The following is a 7,434-nucleotide window of genomic DNA, read 5'->3' as shown; positions in this document are numbered from 1 at the left end:
GTGGGGGGTGGTGTGGGTCAGTGTGAATGTTATTGGGTATATTGGGACTTTAGGTTTATGAGTTTGTATGAGTGTGGTTTGTGAAATATTTTCTCTATGTTTACAAGGTTTTTGAGTATTGTTTGTGTGAGTCTGTGAGTTTGATTTGTGAGGTTTGATTGAGTTTAGAGTTAGCAAAACTACATTAAATATTGTTGGATAGTTTGGTTGTTTTTCTTGTTTGTGTGAAAATGCTTTTGCGGGTCCCATATCACAATAAATTGGTATAAATCTTCTACCATTGCATAACATAATTTTTAACAATATTAGGTTGATGAATCTAATTTTTATAAGTTAAAAAAAAAATTCTATCTAATTAATTCAAAAAATATAATTTTAACTAAAAGTTAGTTTTTAAAATATTAGTAAACGAGGTAAACAATTTTTGTCACTATATTTTACTTTATATGATAAAAAATTAAATTAGACAATTAGTTAGTGAATAAGCTTAAGCTTATTCCACACACACACACACACACACACACACACACACACAAACCAGAATTAAACATTTAATCTATTTTATTGATGAGCTTGAGCTCAACTTATGTTTGAAATAAAAATGAAATAAACAACCCATAATTTTTAATACATAGTTGGACGTAGTTTACCGCCTTAACCGTTCAGAAGATAACAACTTTCAATTCAGTAAATATCTAACAAAACCTCTTATCTTTATAACTTTTTTTATAAGATGACCCTTGAAGCAACTCAAATTTTTAGAGGCGGATTCCTATTGCTGTGGGCCAAACTTTAAACAATTCTAAGAAAAATACACCACAAAAATGATAAGAGCCCATTTAGTAAATAAGTTTAAGTAATATTATTTGTAATTTTTTAAAATACATATAAGTAAAAAAAAAAATATAAATATATATAATATTATTTAAAAATTAAAAATAAATTATTTAACGACTCTACTAAACCAGGCCTAAATCTTCCTAAAAGGTTTTGAATGTTTGGTCCCCAATGCATTCGAAACGTTGAATGTTGGGTTTGCCTCTTAAATGCCAATTTTTATGTGCATAACACCTCCTTAAATGCGTTGGACAAGCTGTGGCCACCGGCAACAGACATGTGTACGTGGCATGAACTGTTTGATGGTGAATATTTTGTCTGTCGTTAAAGATTTAGAACGTGTCTAGCTACGTACGGTGTATTTAAAAGTTTATAATGGTGGTTGTACGTTTTTTGAAATCACATGTGAAAGAGGCTTTGATTTAAAGCCATTATTTCTTCCTGATCGAGCTGCTACTAGCTAGGGCCTCCACCATGACAACAAAGACCAATTGTTACATTCCTTTCACCATTGTCCCAACTCCCAAACTGAAGCATCTAGCTAAGATTCATTGTTCCTTTCGAATTTTTTTTTTTGAGGAACTTGTTCCTTTCGATTTTGCAAGGGATAATTAAGTTGGTCCTGTCCTCTTGCTCTTCTTGCTTCACTTTTCAGTCATCAAAATGATTCTCTTCCAACCTCAAGGAAATGACTTAATGATTTTTAAGATCTCATGATATATATAAAGTTTTTAGTTCGAAACCTCTAGAATCTCTCTCAAGGAATTTCTCCCTGTTATAAACCGGTGAGTGTGAAATGGAGGAATTGTATAAACTCAAGAGTATAGTCAATTACTCAAAGAAATTTGGACACCCGTGTTTGTCCAAAAAAAATGATCCTCTTCCATCCCCCGTGTTCATTAAAACTTTGCCCTTATTATTAAGTAAATCAACCTTTTTCTCTAGTATTTAGTATTTTAACTTATTAAGCAACTACCGCTTTCATAACATCAAAGAAACCTAATGTCTTTATAGATGAGGTACGGATGCCTCACTATCAAGGTTATCAAAATCGGGATCCTACGTAGGATCGTAAGAGGTAGGTAGAATCATAGATTGTAAGATCGGATCGTAGATCGTAATATCTTACATATTTTCAGATTTTAAGCAAAAAATCTATTGATAGTGACTTTATCTGTTATATAATCACTTAAAATAAGAATCCATCCATTAAAAAAAAAATTGCATCATAAAATGTAATTTGCACACACTACATTGTTCTTATGTCGTTCTAACGAAACAAAATATATTTAACTTTTAACATAATGTATCTAAAAAGTTTAGTACATGTTTAATTAGCAACTAAGTACCAAAATATTATCTACACATATGGAAAATGTTTTCCAAATTCTAAGTTCCAAATCTAAAATAAGTTAGGCTAATTAGCATATAAAAACTAGCTAACTACAAATTTATAATATATAATCCAAAAGAGAATTCTCAATCTAAGGTAAACTAGCTAATTACAAATATGAAATCCAAAAGAGAATTTTCATTCTAAGGTTCTTCTAATCTAATCACTGTCATTGTCACATCCCATTTCATCATCTAAATAATTTAGGTTTTGTTTTTGAAAACGTTAAGCTTAAGTACTATAGGTTTTTTTGAGATTTTATGTTGACATAAGGGTAAATTTGGGACTTCAATTCATTATTGGGCTTTTGATAATCTATTGGGCTTGTGGGTTTAGGTGGATTATCTTACTCAAATGAATCCCACTTAAAAAAAAAAATAATAATAATAATAATAATAATCAAGCCAAATGGTAGGATCGGTAGAATCCCATACGATCCTACGATCCTATGCGATCCTACACGATCCTACATATGATCCTACCATTTTTGCGATCGTGCTATGATTTTAAACTTTTTGGTGTGGTGAGATTGTAAAATCATGCGATTTTACGATCCGGATCGCGATTTTGACAACTATGCTCACCATACAGATGCCTCGTCAAAGAAAACAACTTTTTGCTCAATAATTGATTTTTTATTTTTTATTTATTTTTTGCGGCTGTGACATATGTCACATTTTGGTTAGGGGCTTGACCTAAGTTTTTTGGGTAATTAAGTCCAATGGGTTGTTTGTTAACAGTTACTATTGTTTTTTCCCTTAAACAATAAACTAGGGAAAAATATATATATTTATAAGAAAAAGAGATTTTTTTTTTCAAGTCAATGTTATATAGATTTTCTTATTTATTTATTTGTTTTGGCTAAATTTAAAAAAAAAAAAAAATGTTATTTAGGTTCTTAAACATATAAATAGAGGTGAAGATATATGCTAGTGTATTATATATCACGATGACCAAACAAATACAATTAGTAAGATTTAAAAAATGTGTTAGGTAATGCATAGACAAGCATATTCAATAATAAATCAAAGTCAATATTATGTTGTAAACAAAGACATCATGAAATAAATAAAAAAGTGAAATAAAAAGGGAGATAAAATTATTTTACTTGCGTGTGCCAATATGGATAAGGAGTAACTCATCTTTCTTTCTTTGTAAAAAGAAATGCAAAAAATAGAGACAAGATGTCAAGCTCAAGGATTCATACCAACAAATGTGTTTGACACGAGGGAGTCAATTTCATACTGTAAACTATTTCGATTTGACCAAATGAACGAAATATTTCGGTACCAATTGATACCGCTATACTATTTCGAGTTTACCGCTATTTATATATTTCTATATATAAATATATATATTTATTATTTATGTAAGTAAGAAGTTATTAATTTTTATGTTTATCAACATAAAATTTAAAATCCACATATTTTATAAGCCTAGATATTAGCTTAAGTATAGTTATGAATATATTAGATTAATTTTTTTTTTTTTTGGGTACTGGCCAATACGCAAAATACCAGTTGGTACAGTCGAAATAGGCCAGTATAACCCGGTATTTTTTTGGTACGTTTTGGAGGAGTATTGGTACCAATTTAATGGCTTGTATGATATATCTCCTCAGTACAACTAGTATCGGTACGATATTGATTGACTTCCTTGGTTTAACAACAACTATAATTAGATCTTGGTCATTGTCACATTAGTAATGTGCAAAAGAATTAAAGAAACTTCAATAAAGATAATAAACATGAGTTTGTTTCTTGTGAGATATTAAGTGAAATATAAAAGATGAAAAGAGATCAGTTTAAGGAGTGAGAGAGCACTTGGAGAGTCCCGCTGAATTAAAAAGAACCAGTTTCGATGTGATTTTAAACTCAAGTAGGGACTTTCAGGAGAATGGACTAATCTAATTTTGCACCAAACTAGACAATCGGGTTAAACTAGCTCAATTTGGTTTGTTAATAAAAGGGGAATTGTGGCTTTTGGATCTACTAAAACTTTGTTTGGTTGCAACTAAGAGGAAAGAAAAGAAGAAATTAATAAAGGTAAAAGAATAGATAAAGAAAGGAAAGGAAAACACTTCTCCCATGTATGTTTGGAAATAAGAAGAAAATAAGAAAAGAAAAGAACATAATTAATATGCTTTCCTATGTTTGGTTTGTAAGGGGAAAGGACATGAAAGCATAATTAATATGCTTTTTTTAATTCTATATCCACGTGAATTTGAAAGAGATGAATTTGAAATCTTGAACAAAATAGTAAATTTCTTGCCATGAAAAGTCAAGGCGTTAGTTTTTTTTTTTTTTCCTTAGTTGCAACCAAATAAAGTTTTAAGGTTTGACAGAGATGAATGCACGCCCAATAGATGCAAGGCCTATTCTACACGTGTTTGGTTATTGCATGGTGTCTTATTCTTGGGGATTATGGCCATTTGCAAAATTTTAATTGTCTTACGATTGATGAGAAAAATCATTTTATTTAATATGTCTGTGAGATTCTCCTTGTACTTAGTTTATACACTTGTACCCCTCTTGGGATTGCAAGCATTCCAGGTCTTATTCGAAGGCTACTCATGAAGCCCATAGTTGGGTGTCAAAATGCCTTTTAGGCCCTCTAAACCTAAACTGCTTTATCTTCACCAAGAAAAGATACAAATGAGTTTAATCCATGCGTTTGGACTTTGTTTGTATGCGTGTCATAAAGCGCGGGGAAAACAAATTGAGTCATCAACAATAATATATTAACTCAATTGTAGGAGTCCTTTTCAAATTCTTGTAAATCTAGGCTACGAATTGATTCAGATTCCTGTCCCGATTATAAGATGCGATTTGTTGATTTGCTGCAGAGAGATATAACGGGGATTCTCAAGTATTTGATGATATGGAAGCCGGAGTGGAATTCATCCAAGGATCTTCTGAGGAGACTCGGCTGGTCCATGGTGGATGCTGCAATGATGAATCCTAATCCAGTGGAAGTTCCGTTGGGTCAGTTTGTTCAAATGAATATTCTTATGTGGAATTGCAAGGGTGCACTAAACCCTGATTTTAAAAGAAGGATTTTTGAAATGACCATTAACCATAATCCAGCAATTATGGTGATCACGGAAACTAGGGTGGGTGGAGACAGGGCTGAGAGGATTATAGCTGACCTTTTGTTTGATGGCTTTATCACTACGGAGACCATTGGTTATGCTGGGGGCCTTTGGGTGCTTTGAAAAAAGGAGGAAGTGGATATTGATCTTCTTGCAACTACGGAACAGGAAATCCATGCTACTGTTAAGAAATAGCTAAACTCCACAATCATCCCTGGTTGATGCTTGGTGATTTTAATGAAGTTTTGAGTAGTGAGGATAAATATGGAGGGAACCAAATAATTTAAATAGGGCCATGGAGTTTAAGGATTGTTTAGATAACTATAACTTTTTGGATTTGGGCTTTGCTGGCCCAAAGTTTACCTGGACTAATAAGAGGCCTATCACCAGCCTTATTCTTGAAAGGCTGGACAGATGTTTTGCTAATCCCAGATGGAGAATGTTATATCCTGAAGCTACGGTTACCCATTTACCTAGGACTTTCTCAGATCATTGTCCTGTATTAATTGAGTTGATGGGTAATAGAACAAATGTTGTAAATAAGCCATTTCGTTTTCACACCATATGGTTTCTCCATCCCCAATTTCCCAAGGTGGTTGAGGAAGCTTGGTCTAGGGATAGGTCTCTTTTGGCAGCTATTTCTGAGTTTACCATTAAAGTGAAGAAGTGAAATTATGAAGTTTTTGTTAACTTGTTTGCAAGGAAAAGAAGGGTGTTAGCTAGATTGGGTGGAGTTTAGAAAGCCTTAGCTTGCAATCCGTGTGAATCTCTTCTTAGATTGGAGAAATGTTTGATTAAGGAGCATGCTGGGATAATCCTTTAAGAGGAGGAATTTTGGGCATTAAAATCTAGGTTGAATGCTGCCACTTTTGGGGATCGAAATACTTCGTATTTCCACATTACTACAGTGGTTAGGAGACAAAGAAATAAAATTAGATTTATCATGGGCGGAAATGGTAAATGGCTCTATGATGAAACGAAAATTAAGGATCATATCCAGCTTGGGTTTTCCAAACTTTACACAACTGAATGTGTGTGGCTCGATTGGATTCTCATGTTGCTAAATTCTCTTGTTGCTTTCTTTCTGAGGAGGAGAGAGGATGGATGGGTAGAGACGTGAATGATGTGGAGATCAAAGATGCCTTGTGGACTCTAAAACCTTTTAAGGCCCCTGGACCTGATGGATTGCATGTGGGGTTCTTCCAGTACTTTTGGCAAGATGTGCAAGCCTCGGTTTGCCTTGAAGTTAAAAAGGCCTTCACACTAGGTACTATTCCGGACTACTTGAACACCACTTTGATTATGCTCATTCCTAAGTGTAATAACCCTAAATCTTTGGCTAATTTTAGGCCAATCAGCTTGTGTAATTCGGTGTATAAAGTTATTACTAAGGTGTTAGTTGCCAGGATTAGGCCTTTACTTCATAATCTCATCTCCCCAATTCAGACTGCTTTTGTTTCGGTGAGAAGGGGAGTGGATAATGTTTTAATTGCCCAAGAATTAATTTATACGATGGACAGAATGAAGGGCAAAAAGGGCTATATGGCTATGAAGGTTGATCTTGAGAAACATATGATAGATTGGAGTTGAGCTTTATTCAAAAAGTGCTCTAAGCTTTTCATTTTCCACCCAACCTAATTAAGATTATTATGAGTTGTATCTCGACCACTTCCATTTCTCTGTTGGTGAATGGTAGTGCTCTTGAAGCCTTTTACCCCTCAAGGGGAATAAGGCAAGGAGATCCTTTGTCTCTATACTTGTTCATCATGTGTATGGAGTATCTATGTTATCTTAATGAAGAAAATTATGCTGAAGGATTATGGTGCCCTCTCAAGGCTTCTCGTGGAAATATAAAAATTTCTCATCTATTTTTTGCGGATGACCTTAGTCTTTTTGCTAAAGTTAATAATGAGAATTGCATAGCTATTTTGAAGGTGTTAAGGAATTTTTGTATGGAGTCTGGTTAGAAAATCAGTTGTGAAAAGACTAGGATATATTTTTCCTTAAATATTGGAGCTGATTTGAAGGAAAGTGCTTGTGAAAAACTGGGTATGTTTGAAACTACTAACTTCGGGAAGTATTTGGGGTTCCCTTTAAAACATAAAGGAGATCC

The sequence above is a fragment of the Quercus suber genome, unplaced genomic scaffold (assembly GCF_002906115.3).
Source record: "Quercus suber isolate HL8 unplaced genomic scaffold, Cork oak 2.0 scaffold_378, whole genome shotgun sequence".
Taxonomy (NCBI): domain Eukaryota; kingdom Viridiplantae; phylum Streptophyta; class Magnoliopsida; order Fagales; family Fagaceae; genus Quercus; species Quercus suber.
This window is presented reverse-complemented; position numbering follows the sequence as displayed.